Source organism: Puma concolor, chromosome E2 (assembly GCF_028749965.1).
Source record: "Puma concolor isolate L17-30 chromosome E2, mPumCon1.1.hap2, whole genome shotgun sequence".
In the NCBI taxonomy this organism is placed as follows: Eukaryota; Metazoa; Chordata; class Mammalia; order Carnivora; family Felidae; genus Puma; species Puma concolor.
The window spans coordinates 44,297,022-44,315,508 of NC_141681.1; the positions used below are offsets into that span (position 1 = coordinate 44,297,022).

An 18,487-nucleotide genomic window follows, 5' to 3' on the forward strand; every position below is an offset into this window, starting at 1 on the left:
GGAGTCTGGGGGGGGGGTAGTGCGAGGGGGTGACTCTGGGTGGGGGTTATCGGTGCGAGGGGGCGGTGCCGGGTGGAGGGGGGGGATGTTGGCACGCGCTCCGTTACCTGCTTCTCGCTGGTTCCTTCTGGTTCTCTGTGACAGCGGAGCGCGAGCTTTTCCTCTTAACGGGGCTGTCTCCAGACTTCTCTTTCTGGAACCAAGTCCCAGTCGCCCTCAGGTGTGTATCACGGGATACCCATTTCTGCGTGCGGGGCAGAGGCTGGTCCTGCAATTCTCAGACCTTTTGGGGGGGCCCAGGTTCACACTGACAATTGAAGGTAACACCTGATCTGCGGGGTCTGTGTACTAACATGGAATGTAACTCTAATTCAGTGCTTCTCAGCATCATCTGGGAATTTGCATTAGCATCATCTGGGAATTTGTTAAAAATCCTCGTTTGGGGGGAAACAACCCAAACCTAGGTACTTGGAAATTTTGCGGGTGGGGCCCAGCGTTCGGTATGTGAACAAGCCATCCAGGGGACTCCAATTTGAGAAAAAGGAGTCTTGGTAAGTAACAGGGCCCAGGGTGTGCTTACTGCTGGATACCTTAAGAGTAGTTATAGGGGTGAGTGGATGGTTGAGATGGTTTTGGCTCAAATCATGTCTCCCTCTCTCTGCCCTTTTCCCAGTCGCGCTCTCTCTCTCTCTCAAAATAATAATGTTTTTAAAAAGATTCATCATCATCATTGTTATCACAAGTCACAAACCCTGCTGTGAGAGGGCAAATCAGAGACCGTTCTCTGCATGGTAACTTATTTGTCAAAATAATGAGTCTCATTCAGCAAGTAGCAGCAGAGGTAATGATGATAATGCTTACATGAGCGCACACTTTTTACCATTTGGTTATTTTTTTGTATTCTTTGAAATACATCATGCAGGAGAGTTTCATCAACTACAGGCAGGCCTACGGCACAAGGGACAGATTCTTACAGGCCACATGACTCAACATTTGAGAACAGCAGGGTTAGATGCCCTCAGGCCTAAGTGGGCAATGGAACTCACATGGTTTCACGTTTGTTACGTAAGATGAGATACCATTACTCATCTCTGGTTCTCAGGCATTAAAGAAAAAGTTATTCAAGACACTTGTTGAGAATGATAAGGCGGACTTTCTTCACGGACCCTATCGTGTTAAGTATAGGGACCACTGCAGTAGGAGTTTGTAGTGAGAAAGAGTTTGAGAACAAGAGTTTCCTTGTTCTCCAGGGAGAATAAGGAAAAGTAGGAATTTATAGGCGCAGGTGGGAGGGAGGGGATGGGAAATTACTAAGAGGATACATCAGGGGATAAGAGGGGTTCCAACTGAACCGACTTAACAAGATTCTTGCTGAAGGCAGGTCAGGATGATCAGACCTGGGAGGTGTTGGGGAATGAGGGACTGGATCAGATATCACCCGTGATCCGATATGGAGGGTAGTTCTGGTCAAACTGACTTTAGGGTTCTTGCTACAATTAGACAATGCAGAGAGAAACATGGAAGTCTGAAAGCCAGGGCCTAGTTGAGAAGAGAATTCGGAAGTGTCTAAGTAGAGGTTGGTCAAAGAGAATATCACTGTCACAGGAACCAAAACTTGCCCCTCTCCTGACTACCCTGTCGTATTCAGAGCAGCCAGATCCAGGTACAAATATATGATCGCAAGACATCCCAGCTTGATGTCCGTTGGCTGGAGGCCCTTGTCCTCATCAAGACAGAATCAGCCCACCACCGCCTGGGCCTATAGCCCACCAGGGAGCACTAAATCCTGGAGAGGTGAAAACGGAGGTCCAAGGAGGCCATACCAGGAAGGGGCACAAAATGAAGACATAATGAAGACGCAATTTCACGGTTACATCTGTCCATTTTTCATTGCCCCAAACTAATTTGCAACGGTCCAAATTAAATGTCAGGGAAGCTGGGTGTACAGAAAGAGAAAAAGAGATCGGTGAGCAAATATAACTGGCTTCAAAAACAATCCATCAGTTTGGTAACCAAATACTCATTTTGTATTTCTCCTACGCATGAACACTTGCTGCCCCTCCCAGCCCAAAACCCCATCCCATCACCACCTCAATCTCAATCTTAGTACTTACACTCCGAACCTAACCTCATACCAGGAGACTACAGCAAAATAGGTTACTTATCACTTCTCGCTCCCTCTAGATAGCTGTGGTTCAGGGACACGGTGAAAGGATCTTTTCAAACTGCTGAAGAAATTACCAGCAACCTAGATTTCTATACATAGCAAAAGTGCCTCTCAAGAAAAAAGATATCTTAAAAAAGATTACTTCAAGCCAAAAAAGAAAAGGTTAATGGGAAATTAACCCACATAAAACTCAATGCTAATCATTATAATTAAGAACAAGGAGAAGTGATTCCAGGTGAAATCTTCAGGGTGAAAGGAATGAGGATCTGAGAGAGGGGTGTGTTTGTGGGCTCATGCAACTGTTCATTCTCTGTGTAAAACAGAAATACTATCTCCTGTGGGGTTAGAATGATGGCATTGCGATGCATACCATAAAAATCATAGTAATCGAAATGGGACAAAGCGATGGATATTCCGAGTTCCCTATATTGTCTGGAAGGAAGGTAAAGGTATTTATAATTCTGCGCTAATGGATTAAAATAAGTATTTGTAATTTTTTGCTTAAATAAAATAAGTAAAATCGAAGAAAATACTTTCCAAAGTAGAAAAATTGGGGGGTTGTAAATGAGTAGACAGTACTTTTTTTTATTTATTTTTTTTAACGTTTATTTATTTTTGAGACAGAGAGAGAGCATGAACGGGGGAGGGTCAGGGAGAGAGGGAGACACAGAATCTGAAACAGGCTCCAGGCTCTGAGCCATCAGCACAGAGCCCGACGCGGGGCTTGAACTCACGAACCGCCAGATCGTGACCTGAGCCGAAGTCGGACGCTTAACTGACTGAGCCACCCAAGCGCCCCTAGACAGTACTTTTAAAGTAGTGGGTAAAGAAGAAGGGAGGCAAAGAAAAGCAGAGAACCCAAATGCATCAACTTTTACACTAAGTTGCTATCGAATAAATATTCAGATTAGCAATCAGAGATTTTTTCTTTTTCTTTTTTTTTTTCCTTAACGTTTTTTTATCATTGAGAGACAGAGAGCGACAAAGCATGAGCATGGGAGGGGCAGAGAGAGGAGGAGACCTAGAATCCGAAGCAGGCTCCAGGCTCTGAGCTGTCAGCACAGAGCCCAATGCGGGGCTTGAACCCACAAACCGCGAGATCATGACCCGAGCCAAAGTTGGACGCTCAACTGACTGAGCCACCCAGGTGTCCCAGCAGTCAGAGATTTTTAATGGCTCAATATGTCCCTGAAGGATTCGTCTTAATTATTTTTTTTATTTGAGTGTAGCTGACACACACTAGTTTCGGGTGTGTAGTGTAGTGATTATACAAGTTTATGCATTGTGCTCACCACAAGGAAGCTACCATCTGTCCCCATACAATGTGACCACAATATCGACTGTACTTCCCATGTTACAACCCTCATTCCTGTGACCTAATCATTCTATAACTGGAAACCTTTTATCTCCCACTCTCCTTTACTCATTTCGCCCATCTCCCTTCCCTATGGCAACCGTCGGTTTGTTCTCTGTATTTATAGATCTGATTCTGCTTTTTGTTTATCCATTTGGGATTTTTTTTTTTTTTTAGATTCCACGTATGGATGAAATCGTATGGTATTTGTCTCTCTCAATGTGGCTTCTTTCACTTGGCTTAGTACCTTCTAGGTCCATTTGTGTTGTCACAAATGGCACACACTCATCCTTTTTTATGGCTGCATAATATTCCGTCCACATCTTCCTTATCCATTCATCTATCGGTGGACTTCTAGGTTGCTTCCATATGTTGGCTATTGTATATAATGCTGCAATAAACATAGGGGTGCATATATCTTTTTCAAATTAGTGTTTTCTTTTCCTTTGGGTAAATACCCAGTTAGTGGAATTATTGCATCATACGGTATTTCTGTTTTTTTGAGGAGCCCGCATACTGTTTCCACAGTGGCCATGTCAATTTCCATGCCTACCAACAGTGCACAAGTGTTCCTTGTTCTCCATGTCCTTGCCAGCACTTTGTTATTTCCTGTCTTTTTAAATTTAATTTAATTTAATTAAAAAAAAATTTTTTTTACATTTTATTTATTTTTAAGAGAGAGAGAGAGACAGAGCAAAAATGGGGGAGGGGCAGAGAGAGAGGGAGACACAGAATCCGAAGCAGGCTCCAGGCTCTGAGCTGTCAGCACAGAGCCCGAGGCAGGGCTCGAACCCAAGAACCGTGACATCATGACCTGAGCCCAAGTCAGTTGCTTAACCGACTGAGCCACCCAGGTGCCCCTGTCTTTTTTTTATTTTAGACTATCAAACAGGCATAAGGTAAAGGATTAAATTTTAAAAATTAATAGACAGTATATTTAGAGCAGTTTTAGGTACAGCAAAATTGAACAGAATGTATAGTGTTCCCATATACCTCTTCCCGCACATGTGCACTTAGGTTCTCCTCCCTCAACATCTGCAGAGTGTTGTGCATTTGTTACAATCTATGAGGTGACATTGACACATCGTTATCAAGCAAAATAACCTTCAGTTTACATTTGAGTTCACTGTGTTGTACTTTGGAGACAGGGAAACTGAAAGGACCCTGTTTAAAAACTCCTTTTCCTGCTTCTATTCTTGTGAGGACCACCCCCCCCACCCCCAGCTTATGTATGCCTATTGTATGTCCTCCTTGTAGATGGCAAGGAGTTAATGATTTCTTTGGAGTCTTCTAGCAAATAGCTAACATCTAAAGGGGTGACCAGGTGGGGTTTCATGTAGGTTTCCAAGACAACTGACTCCAGACACCGAGACCAGGGCATAAGTGACTTATGGAGGACACCCAGGTACTCGTCCTTATCCGACTAGGTCCTCGATGCCCAAGAGGGCATGCATACCGGACCACACTCTTCAGTAAAAACTTCAGACCCCAAACAAACAGGAGAGTCATTATTCTTTTCCTTTCTGAGTCTCTTCCAGATGCTCTGTCTGTATCTGTTCTCACTACATCTTCAATAAACTCTGCTCTTACTTCCTGCTGGTTTGCATTTGATTTCCATCCTGCTCAGTGCCAAACACCCTCTTGGCTGGACCTATGGGACCCCCTCTGGGTCATCGCACCTGCCCTGCCTGTGTCACTTTCTCTGGGCTTTAACAAACATATGATGTCATGTGTCCACCATTATAGTTTCATACAAAATACTTTCACGGCCCTAAAAAAAAAAAATCCCGTGTTGCATCTATTCATCCATCCATCCCTCTCGGCCCCCACGAGCTCCTGGTAACCACTGAACTTTTTATTGCCTCCATAATTTTGCCTTTTCCAGAATGTCATATAGTTGGAATCATATGTAGTCTTTTCAGATTGGCTTCTTTCACTTAGGAATATACATTCAAGTTCCCTCTAAGTCTTTCAATAGCTTGATAGCTCGTTTCTTTATAGCACTGCATAATATTCCACCGTCTGGACGTACCACAGTTTAGGCGTTCACCTACTGGAGGACATCTTGATGACTTGCAGTTTCCGGCAATTATGAATAAAGCTGCTATAAAAATCCATGTTCAAGTTTTTGTGTGGACACGAGTTTTCACTTCTTTCAAGGAAATACCGAGGAATGCATTTGCTGGCTTGTAGGCTAAGAGTCAGTTTCGTTTCGGAAGAAATTGCCAAATTGTCTTACGAAGCAAACGGACCGTTTTGCATTCCCATTGGCCAGGAATGAGAGTTTCTGTTGCTGCACAAATTCATCAACATTCAGTGTTGTCAGTGTTTTGGATTTTGGCAATTCTAATAGGTGTGTAGTGGTATGTCATTGTTGTGTTAATTTGCGTTTCCCTAATGATATCTCGTGTGCATCTTCATATTCTGGTTTGCCCTCTGGATATCTTCTTTGGTGAGGTATCTGTTCCATCTTTTGCCCATTTTTTATTGGGTTTGGGTTGTTTACTTTCTCTGTTAATAGTCCTTTGTTTTAGCTCACAGTCCTTTATCAGATACACCTTTATAAAAATTTTTTTTTTACATTTATTTATTTTTGAGAAACAGAGTGAGACAAAGCATGAATGGGGGGAGGGGCAGAGAGAGTAGGAGACACAGAATCTGAAGCAGGCTCCAGGCTCTGAGCAAGCGGTCAGCACAGAGCCTGATGCAGGGCTCGAACCCACGAACTGTGAGATCATGACCTGAGCCGAAGTCAGACACTCAACCGACTGAGCCACCCAGGCACCCCTATCAGATACACCTTTTGCAAAAAAGTTCCTCCCAATCTGAAGCCTGTTTTCTTATTCTATTGACGATGTCTTTCACAGAGCAGAAGTTTTTAATCTTAATGAAGTCCAGTAATCAGTTTTTTTCTTTCACAGATTGTTTTTCGGTGATGTATATAAAAAGCACAGCCAGGGGCGCCTGGGTGGTCCAGTCGGTTAAGCATCCAACTTCGGATATATTGTATATATATTCATTTCTGATATCTCCAAGACCACCATGCAATTCTTCAAGTCTCAGCAGACACTGACTGGGTGTCCTCCAAATTGGACTCCATTCTGACCCTCTTTACCTGGAGTTCGCATCATATCTGATGCGGTTTTAGAGTGGTGGTGGGGGTCCAGAACTGATGGCCAGGAAAGAATTCTTGAGATGTTTTTGGTGCAAAAAGGTGATTTTATTAAAGCATGGGGACAGGACCCGTGGGCAGAAAGAGCTGCACTGGGGTTGTGAAGAGTGACTGGTTATATACTATGGAGTGAGGGAGGTAAAGGCAAAGGGAGGCTTCCAGAAGGACTTTATATGCTAAAGAAGACTCAGAAGATACCAGAGGTCTTGCTATTGTCAAGCTAAGGTTGTTTTCCCTCTAGTAAGGCATTAACTTTAAGACAAGACAGTTGGGAGTTTATTGGAGGAATGTTTTACTCTGCCTATCTCAAATATTTGTCAGTGGGCTGCAGGTTACAAAGAAATTTAATTGTATTATATTTTTGTCTTGCCTTTGTTCCCTACATTGCCATGGAGGGGAAGGTGATGTTAGGGTTCCAGGAAATTGAGTCTATGGGTTTCTGGAGGTTAGGCTATTGATAAGATTGCTTTTTTCTTGTAATTTACTAAGACGTTTGTAAACTTATGTCCTGCAGGACTGTGATCTCTATCAGTTAGCCCTTTGTTTTCTCCTTCTCTTAGCTTTAAGGCAGCCAGGAGCGCTTGAGGATTGTCACTTGTGTCCCACCAGAGGCCGGAGGCTGGAGGGCGTTTACGGGGTCTCAGCTTGCCTCATGCTCCCTCATCAATATCCTAAAGGTTAAAGGTTCAGTCTCACAAGACTGTCCCCACTTCAGATGCCAATTCCAAGTCCAGATTGTTACCTGTGCCACTGACTGATTGACTATAAATCAGAGGTTCCCACAACCTCCTCCTTGGATTTGATCATTTGTTAGAATGGCTCACAAAGCTCAGGGAAACATTGACTTACACTTACCAGTGAGTACTTATTATAAAGTATATAAGTAAGTACTTATTATAAAGGATACTGATGAACAGCCAGATGAAGATGTATGTAGGGCCAGGTTTGGTAGAGTCCCACGTGCAGGAGTTTCTGTCCCCATGAAACTGGGGTGCACTACCCTCTGGACATGTGGATGAGTTCACCAACCTGGAAGCTCATCAAATCTTGTTGTTCAAGAGTTTTTATAGAATTTAATCTGTGATACTCCCCCTCCCCCCTTTCTTCCCAGAGATCAATGGCTGGAGCTGAAAGTTTCGACCTTAAATCACTTGATCTGTCTGGTGATCAGTTCCAACCCGAGGTTGTCTAGGGATCCCTTCTAAGCCAGCTTACTAGCATAAACTCGGGTGTATTCAAAAGGGGCTCCTTATAAATAACAGACACTCTTATCACTCAGGGAATTCCGTGGGTTCTAGGAGTTTTTTCAGTGACCAGAGACAAAGACCAAATATATTTCCTATTACAGCACAGTACCTTTGATATTATGTGGGGAAAATGACACTTTACCTTAATGATCTTCTTACCCAAGTCCTATAACCGCAGTCTAATTATGAGAAAATCATGAGATAAATTCCCATGGAGGCACATCCTACAGTATACCTGACCAGTACTACTCAGAACTGCCAAGTTCATCAAAAACAAGGAACGTCTGACAAACTATCATGGGCAAGCAGAGCCTGCAATGACAGGACAACTGAATGCAGCATCCTGGATGGGAGTCGGATACATGAAAAGGGCATTAGGTTAAGAGCTTGGGAAGTCTGGATAAACTATGGGCTTCATCTAATAATAATGTATCAACATTGATTCATTCATTGTAACAAACGTATCATATAATGTAAGATGTTATGTGCATATGGGAGAGGTATATAGAAGCCTTCTATACTTACCTGCTCATTTTTTCCCCTGTAAATCTAAAACTATTCTTCAAAAACATAAAGTCTATTATTAAGTTTAAAAACTCTGGGATATTTAGAGCTTACAGGTGTGATTGTGGACAGAGGATATGCCAAGAAACGTGTGGGATGGAGAATCAGAGCTACAGCGCTCTTGGGTGCAGGTAGGAAAACTGAGACTTGCATATACGAACCCTTCGGACGAAGTTCAAGGTTAATCTTTTGATAGTGAGGTTTCCAGAGAGCCAAATCCCCAACTTTTATATGTGGACTAGTTTAGATGGGAAGACTGGAGGAAAAACAGTGTTAACCTGTTGATAAGGCATGGGCATAGTCAGTCAGTCCATCACAATATTTGGGAAGGTCTGAAATGACCAGACCAGAGTCTTCTGTAGCCCATGCCATGTGTGGAATTCTCACAGATGCTCCAGTAAGTGTCTCATAGAAGAAGAGTTGATGTGGGTGGAGATTCGAAACTCATCAAAGCCGAAGATAAAACCTCGGATCATGGAAGGCCAAGTTTCTCTTGAGAGTTTTGCAATTTTAGATTTTTTTTTTTAATTTTTTTTATTTTTGGGACAGAGAGAGACAGAGCATGAACGGGGGAGGGGCAGAGAGAGAGGGAGACACAGAATCAGAAACAGGCTCCAGGCTCCGAGCCATCAGCCCAGAGCCTGACGCGGGGCTCGAACTCACGGACCGTGAGATAGTGACCTGGCTGAAGTCGGACGCTTAACCGACTGCGCCACCCAGGCGCCCCTGCAATTTTAGATTTAACAATCCATTCATGCGCTCAGTCAAGACAGGGCAAAAGCAACATCCCAGTGAGAGAAAAATGGTTCCAGCAGAAATTTAGCAACAGTGGTTAAGCAGTAGCCCTCTTACACGGGGAAGCTTTGATCCGCGTAGGCAGAGGAGATTTAACATTCTGTCTGCTGTGGAATGGGGGCAGGTTTCTGAGCTGTTGGCTTTAGCAAGTTCCCCCTTTGCTTATGGATCTTATCGCCCATATGAGTTTCTGTTTTAAATATGTCCACTTCTTTTGGCACCGATAAATCATCGAAGTGATCAGCCACGCATCTCCAGTCTTGAGTTGCTGTGCCACGTGCAGCCATAAATACCGATCAAGTACCGCTAACCTTAAAAGTAAAACTCTTGATTATTTTGCCAGAAAAATGGGCTTGTTCAGGAATGAATAGCAGAGAACTGCAACTCAAGACATGCAAGCTACAGCAAAACCATAGGCGACCCTGTTGGCGGGCAGGGAGAAAATCTTCCTTCCGCCTGCTGGCGTAGTACAAACAGGCTTCTTCCTGTGGGAAAATGCAAGGAAGGTCTCTTGGAGGGTCCGCAAAGGGCTGTGAGGAGTGCTACAGCGTGAGCGCTCCCCCTTCCGGCCTTATTTATTTATTCATTTCTAGGGAACCTTGCTTTTTAGAAATATTTATTTATTTTGAAAGAGAGAGAGAGAGAGTGCATGCGCAAGTGGGGGGGGGGGGGGGCGGGGGCAGAGGGAGAATCCCAAGCAGGCTCCACAGCGTCAGCGCTCAGGACCCCATGTGGGGCTCAGACTCACAAACCGTGAGATCATGACCTGAGCTGAAATCAGGAGTTGGATGCTTAACCGACTGAGCCACCCAGGGGCCCCCTTTTTTTAAATTGAAGTTTTGTTTTTTATTTCTTTGTATCCCAGGTGGGACTCCAACCTATGACCCCAAGATTCAGGGTTGCATGTTCTTCCAACTGAGCCAACCAGGTACCCCCTCCCAATTCCATTTTAGTTTAGTTTAGTTTATTTAAGTTTATTAATTTTTGAGAGAGAGAGAGGGAGAGAGAGAGAGATAGCAGTGGAGGGGCAGAGAGAGAGAGAGAGAGAGAGAGGTGAGAGAGAGAATCCCAAGCAGGCTGCATGCTGACGGCGTGAAGCCCAACTCAGGACTCAAACCCGTAAACCTTGAGATCTTGACCTGGGCTAAAATCACGAGTGAGCTGCTCAACTGACTGAGCCACCCAGGGACCTCCCAACTCCATTTAAAACGACATTCTCTTTATTCAGTTCCATAGTTCCAACTCAAAAGGTATCTGCTATCTGTGCAGATACTAATTCTCCTATCCTTAACTAACGTGCAGGCCCGTGTGAGAACCATAAGTTCCACCAATTGGAATGAATTCTGTTATCTGGGATGATTGGGTGTGAGGCTGACACTCATATTCATGGGGTTCTGGAAACCTACAGATTCAGGCAGATCCTGCCTGAAATGTTCCTTGTGAAGTGAGGAGCTAGTAGCCATCAACAGAGAAGGTGAGGTCTGGGTCTGTTAGGGGAAGCTCTGAAAGGCCGGAGTGCAGAAGGGTTAAGTTCAGGTGGCTGCCTTGCAGTCACGTGGGTCCCCTCCAGTCAGGAAAGGAAGAAGACCAGCAACGCTAAGATTTCGAACAACGGGGGTGGTAATGTGAGAAGGAGCGAGCAAAAGGATCTCAAGAGAGGCAAGATGAGAGGTGAAAAAAAAAAATATGCGGTGTTTCAGTTAGGAGAAGGATTTGGGCACACGGGGTACATACCTAACACAAGATCCGTTGTCGCCTGAACCAACTTTGCTCTTGCCATGACTGCTCTACAACAAGAAATGGCTTCAGCCACGCAGTCCAGAGCGAGACTAAAATACCCAATGGGCCTCTGCTTGAAAAAGCACCTAAAGCATGTCCTTCTCTCTCATGAATGAATGACTAGTGAGAAGGGCAAAGGATGTTTTGGGAGCCTCAAGGTGGAAGCACAGGAAAGAGAAGTTTTTAAGGATTTGAATACATCATGGAAAGTGAGTCCCATTGTAGAAGGTGAGGCATAGTTTCCTAAATTATGCCATATAAAGGGGACGCTACGTTAGAAAAACTTGGAATCCACTTCCTACAACATCCAGGTAATCCTAGAAAGCCCCAGAGCTGTCTTTTGGTTTCAGGCTGAAGGTAATGAAGGATGGTCTTGCTAGTTCTGAGGACAAGGGTTTTCCCTCAGGGTTAGATACCATGTTCCAAATATTGCACCTGGACGGCAAAGTTGTATTTTGCCCCTTGAAACCTTATGCTCCTCGTAAATGTGAAACTGAATAAGGAAAATGTCAGTTATCTTTTTTTATAAGAAAGTCTCATTTAAAGTGGAGTTGGAAGGCCAGAAGGGGGAGCTCTCACGCTGTACCATTCCTCACAGCCCTTTGCAGAGCAAACAGAAAGAGACAGACCTGCGTTCCCAAAGAGAAGAAGCCTGCTTTACAATCCCAGCAGAGGAAGAAAAATTTTCTCCCAGCCCAGCAACAGCCTAGCCAATGAGAGACTGTCACACACAACTCAACCAATGAAAAGCCACTACATTTCCGACTCCCGGTTTACTCCAATGGACTTTTTGTTTACAACAGCTCCTCCCAAGTCCCCCACCCCCCTTTTCTCTATGAAAGAGCCAACTTCTCCTTTGTGCTTTGGACTTGTTTGTGGTTTTGCTGTAGCTTGCGTGGCTTGAATTGTAATTCTCTGCTGCTCCCGAATAAATCAGTTTTTCTGGTAAAATAATTAACAGTTTTATTTTTAAGGTTAACACAAGCCGGAGCTTCTAATAAGTATCAAGTGTCTGTGAGTCACTGAACCGAGTAAAACAAAGAAGCTCATCCGGATATTGATTGAGGATTGAATTATAAAAGAAGCCTAGATTCTTTGGATTTACACTTAATATTCAGGCAAAAATAAGCGGGGACTTTGGAACATCCCTGGAGCACGACGATCCAGGTATGCTGTTGGTTTTCCCGTGCGAGGTGAAGAGGTATTTGGGAGTTAGGTAAAGGGGTCTGCTGAAGAAAGCAGAGCATATCAACAATGACGAAATAAGTAGTGTCAGAGGGTATAGGAGCAAAGACAGTGTTGCGATTTGGGAAAAAACAATATGCATTTTACAATTTTATTTATGGCTCACAGTTCTTGGACAAACTGGTAACCCCTTCCGTTAGGTTTCTTTATGGGTAGGATAGATGTGCTGCAGGGGCTCCATGTGGAGATCAGAAGCCCTTTGTCAAGTAATATATGAGTAATAGGTCCGAGACCATAAATTACCTCATTTTTAAGGTATCGTATTGAGTTAATTTAGAGAGAGACATAGCGAGGTCTACATCCACCTTTAAAGGCTCTACCTCTCAGCGGCGTCCTACACCTGCCATTCCTTTAGGCGAAAGTGAGTCAGGAATGTGAATGAGCGAAAGTGAGTCAGGAAGGTGAATGAGCGTGTCCCTGCATGCAGCCCTTATCAAGGGCTTGGGGAGCTCTGAGGGGTCAAGAAAACCTTAGTAATCTATCAAAGCTGTCAGAGGGCACAGTGCCTGAGGTTCGAGTCTGGAACTTCAAAGGTGAGTCCCTTGGATGAACGTTAAATATTAACATTACAGGGGCGCCTGGGAGGCTCAGTCGGTTGAGCGTCCGACTTCAGCTCAGGTCACGATCTCACTGTTCGTGAGTTCGAGCCCCGCGTCAGGCTCTGGGCTGATGGCTCAGAGCCTGGAGCCTGCTTCCGATTCTGTGTCTCCCTCTCTCTGCCCCTCCCCCATTCATGCTCTGTCTCTCTCTGTCTCAAAAATAAATAAACATTAAAAATAAAAAAAATTTTAAAAAAATATTAACATTACAATGAGAAATCAAGTCTCTGCCTCGTAGCTTAAAAGAGGTTGGGGGATTTAAGAGAAAAGCTTTGTTGGGCATCATGGGGTCCAAGAGACAAAGAAAGGGTATTTTTGTTTATTTGTTTGTTTTTTTAAGGGATGGATCATGTGACTGATTATCTAATCATGTGAGGGATTATCTAACCTCACTACAGAGGTGAGTTGTGTACCCTGAGGAATTATAGTAGGGCCATCTGAGGTGTTGAGGGTGGAGTATGTGACCCCACCAGAAAGGTGGCAGTGTGCCCATTGACTGAGGTGATCATCTCACCCCGTGTATTCAAGGGTGTCTGGGGAAAGACAGGAACAGATTCCTTAAAGGGAAGTCATTGGAAGTAACAATTACAGAGGGGAGGTGAACTCTGAGAGGTTACATGTCCTCAGGTAAGGTACGAAGAGACTGTTGAATGACCTGATGAGGGTTGTACTAAAAAGGCCATTTTTCTTTTCTTTAAAAAATTTTTAATGTTTATTTTGGAGAGAGGGAGAGAGAGAGTGTGAGCAGGGTAGGACACAGAATGTGAAGCAGGCTCCAGGCTCTGAGCTGTCAGCACAGAGCCCGATGCGGGGCTCAAATCCACAAACCTCGAGATCATGACCTGAGCTGAAGTTGGATGCTTAATCAACGGAGCCACCCAGGTGCCCCTAAAACGGCCATTTTTCAATTTCATACTAGGAGAAACTAGCAGACCACTTTTAAAAAACGTTTATTTTTGAGAGAGAGGGAGAGAGACCGAAAGAAACAGAATCCCAAGCCGGCTCCATGCTATCAGTGCAGGGCCTGACGTGGGGCTTGAACTCATGAACCATAAGATCATGACCTGAGCCAAAATCAAGAGTTGGACACTTAACCAACTGAGCCACACAGGCGCCCCCGAGGACCATTTTCTAGAGGGGATTTGGGAACCTGAGGATTCAAGGTCCCCTGGAGATAAACCAATTTGGGGAGACCCCAAGAACTCCAGAGAGATGATTGTAGTTCCAAATTATCCTTAGTGAAATTCTACCTTTTTCTGGAATGTCGGACTGAATTAGTGCTATCGAGGCAGAGCGTGTAATCAAGAACAGAGGAGGAAAGGGGGGATCCAGGGGAACGAGAATTTCCCATGGGATTAGACATGTATTCAAATAAACAAAAGAGGTTTCCCCCAAGAGCTGGGAAGATTCTCACCCGTCCCAAAACTTGCAAGATTCCTGTTCAACGGGCAGATCGGATGCCCACTCAAGAGCCAAAGAAAAAAGTTTTCATTCAAAGAGAATCAAACTAACTCCTTGCTTGTGCTACGACGGCACATGTCTGGAGCACTGGATTAGGGGTTGTGATTGACAGTGTGGAGCCCGATCTCCCCAATGTGGAAAGGACACAACGGGTACGAGAGGCTGACATGAACACCTGGGTAACGGTAGAAGGACCTGAGCCAGCACTCCCTCCGAGTCACGGCACCAGAATACTGTCAAAAAAAAAAAAAAAAAAAAAAAATCCAAACTTGCCTAGAGGAAGACTATCCAGAAGTCTGGACAGACCATCAGATCTGTAAGCACCTGAGGAGGCTGTGGGGAAATGGCATTTCTTTTACAGGGAGGCACGGACAAGGCTGGAAAGAGCCAGGTGTGGGGTAGGGAGGTAAGCAAGTGGTGTCGTCAAGCACCCGAGCAGGAAATGTCTTTCTCTGCCGTCAGCCGATCCTCGATCCTCGGGAGGTGCCGTTGAGGTTGTCCTGCTTTCTAATGCTTGCTTCAGCTCAAGGGTGGGCTGCAGTTCAAGGGCCTGTGGAGAGGAGAGAAGCCTGACCAGTTTGGTCAGAACGAGTTAGCAGGGATTTTGTCCAGATTGGTCATTTGCATTTACGAAAATTGTAAATAGACGGAATCGTACGGTAGGCACGCTGGCTTCTCAGTATAATTGAGATTTGTACCGCCTCGGTGACCCTCTGAACTACCTTCAACTTTTCATATTTTGTCCAGCTTTCCGAGTGTTCTTCTGTGGAAAGGTTGATCTGAAGTGACCCAGTCAACCACTGTGGGAAGTGCAAGTCGACTTGGTTGTTTTGATGGCATTCTACTCATTCTACTTTTAAAATATTTATGGGAACTCTCTGGGACCTATGGTGAAGGCGCCTTCCTCCAGAGGAGTCATGTGTTTGTTTAGTATTTGAGTTCAGCAGATCCTTTCTGTTTTTTTTTTTTTTTAAGTTTTACTTATTGATTTTTTTAGTAGTCTCTACGCCCAGTGTGGGGCTCGAACTCATGACCCCTGAGATCAAGAGTCGCACACTCTTCCTACTGAGCCAGCCAGGAGTCAGCAGATGCTTTCAAGCTGAGAATTTGGATCATTGTTCAATCTAGAAAATAGGTTTTTGGAAAAACTTTCCTCTCCTACATACGTTCTTCTTTGTTCCTGGATCTTTAATTTTTTAAATATATTTTATTTTTTTAAGTTTATGTATTTATTTTGAGAGAGACAGAGAGAGACGGCGTGACTGGGGGAGGGGGTGAGAGAGGGAGAGAGAATCCCAAACAGGCTCCTCACTGTGAGCGCAGAGCCTGATGTGGGGCTCGAACCCGAGAACCGTGAGATCATGACCTGAGCGGAAATCGAGAGTTGGACGCTCAACCGAGTGAGCCCCCCGGGTGCCCCCTTTGTTCCTGGATCTTTAATTAGATGGAATCTCTGCCAGTCTTCCAAAAATCATCCCTCTCCCCAACCAGAAAATAAAAAAATGGATGTTCTTTGGATTTTCTTCTAATACTTGAATGCTTTATTTCTTTGAATTACATATTCATATATAATGCAAGTCCATTCTTTTTAAATTACCATAGCTTCCTAATTTATATACTAGGAACAGTAAGCACCTCTTCATTACTTTATTATTATTGTTGTTATTATTTTAATTCCAGTGTAGTTCACATATAGTGTTATATTAGTTTCAGGTGTCCAATATAGTGATTCAACAATTCTGGGCATTCCTTAGCGCTCATCAAGATAAGTGCTCTCCTGGGGCGCCTGGGTTGCCCAGTCGGTTGGGCGTCCGACTTCGGCTCAGGTCATGATCTCGCGGTCCGTGAGTTCAAGCCCCGCATCGGGCTGTGTGCTGACAGCTCAGAGCCTGGAGCCTGTTTCAGATTCTGTGTGTCTCCCTCTCTCTCTGACCCTCCCCCGTTCATGCTGTGTCTCTCTCTGTCTCAAAAATAAATAAACGTTAAAAAAAATTAAAAAAAAAAGATAAGTGCTCTCCTTAATCCCCATCACCTGTTTCACCCATCCCCCCACCCGCCTTCCCTTTGGGAATCATCAGTTTGTTCTCTATAGTAGAGAGTCTATTTCTTGGTTTGTCTCTTTTTTATCTTTGTTCATTTGTTTTGTTTCTCAAATTCCACGTACGAGGAGTGGTCCTGGATGTCTCAGGTAAGCGTCCGACTCTCGGTTTCAGCTCAGGTTATGTCCTCACAGCTCATGGGATTAAGCCCTACATAGGGCTCTGCACTGACAACCTGGAGCCTGCTTGGGATTCTCTCTCTCCCTCTCTCTCTGCCCCTCACCTGATTGCCCTCTCTCTCTCTCAAAATAAATAAACATTAAAAACGATTCCACACACGAATGAAATCATATGGTATTTCTCTTTCTCTAACTGACTTACTTTGCTTAACATTATACTCTCTAGATCCACCATGTTGTTGCAAATGGCAAGATTTCATTCTTGTATATAAGTACCACATCTTCAGGGTGCCTGGGTGGCTCAGTCGGTTAAGAGTCTGACTTGATTTTGACCGAGGTCGTGATCTCACAGTCGTGGGATCAAGCCCTGAGCTGAGCTCTGTGCTGTTAGTGGACCCTGCTTAAGATTCTCTCTCCTCCTTCTGCCCCTCCCCTGTTTGTACATGCTCTCTTTCTTTCTCTAAAAAAAATTTTTTAAAAAATAAATACCACATTTTTTTAGTTGAAAATCCAAAACGTAAGAAGAATTGAAAATTCTTTATTTGGGGGGCACCTGGGTGGCTCAGTCAGTTATGCGTCTGACTTTTGGTTTCAGCTCAGGTCATGATCTCACAGTTCGTGGGTTTGAGCCCCGCATCGGGCTCAGTGCTGGCAGTGTGGAGCCTGTTTGGGATGCTCTCTCTCTCCTTCTTTCTCCGCCCCTCCCCTGCACACACCCACACACACACACACACACACACACACACACACACACACACTCTGTCTCAAAATAAATAAACTTAAAAAAAAAAAGGAAGAAAATTCTTTATTTGGTAAAATTAAGAATACATTGTATAACTCATGGACCACCAAGAGGGAAACATGTGAAAGTGGCAACTGAAAAAAACAACAACATGAAGTAATACTGATGATGCTCACATTCAGTTGTGCCGTCATGTGGCTAATATAAAGTTCTTCTGGTTCCTTTTGTGTCAAACATTTAAGGGCACACTAAAAAAAAAAATAAGGCAATTTTGCTAAAAGGGAAGATCCTTTAAATTCTTTAGGAAGAGGTTACCTAGAGGGGGAAGAGTGCTTAAAATTCTATAGCACTAAGGTTAAGTGGAGGCCATGACCAAATAAATGTGTAACCAAGACATGTTTTATGCTCTTTAAAGCAGTACTTTTGAGTCGGGAAAGTATCCAGAGAAAGATGATTCTTCCTGATGTGCTTCTCGCTGAACAACACCTTTATTCACCTTTGTATGTATCAACTGTCTAGTGCAAGTACTTGAACTCTGAAATATCTCAATGCAACTCACAAATGACACTTTATCATGCATAATACCTTCACCTGGAAATAAATTCTTCATGCCTTGCACATTCATGATTCCCAGGAACATTTCAGTTATGGTAAATTACAAGATGGCAAGAAAATTTCTTGGAGATCTTGAAGTAAGAAAAAACTTGAGGTGGGGCGCCTGGGTGGCTTAGTCGGTTAAGCGTCCAACTTCGGCTCAGGTCGTGATCTCGTGGTTCGTGAATCTGAGCCTCGCGTCGGGCTCTGTGCTGACAGCTCGGAGCCTGGAGCCTGCTTCGGATTCTGTGTCTCCCTCTCTCTCTCTGCCCCTCCCCCACTCATGCTCTCTCTCTCTCTCTCTCTCTCTCTCTCTCTCTGTCTGTCTCTCTCAAAAATAAATAAAACATTTAAAAAAGTTAAAAAAAATAAAAAACTTGAGGGAAGGATATGTTAAAGGGCTTCACAAATATGAAGCACAATAAAAGGCAATTTTTCCTAGATCCAAGGCTCAAGTCTGAATCCTTAAACTTCCCACCATCAAGACAGCATTTGTGAGTGTTCTTTTCGGAAAGCTCCAGTGAGCTCCTGTGTCAGGAACAGGTGCCTC

General features: G+C 44.1%; 1 long non-coding RNA gene across 1 annotated transcript; it reads left to right on the plus strand.

Annotated features, from left to right (window-relative positions):
* The first annotated feature begins 79 nt into the window (after window positions 1-79).
* Window positions 80-12,265, plus strand: LOC147573531 (uncharacterized). Its single transcript, XR_015245166.1, has 3 exons — window positions 80-220; window positions 10,165-10,227; window positions 11,677-12,265. It is a non-coding gene; the product is annotated as an uncharacterized LOC147573531 (long non-coding RNA).
* Window positions 12,266-18,487: the final 6,222 nt, after the last annotated feature.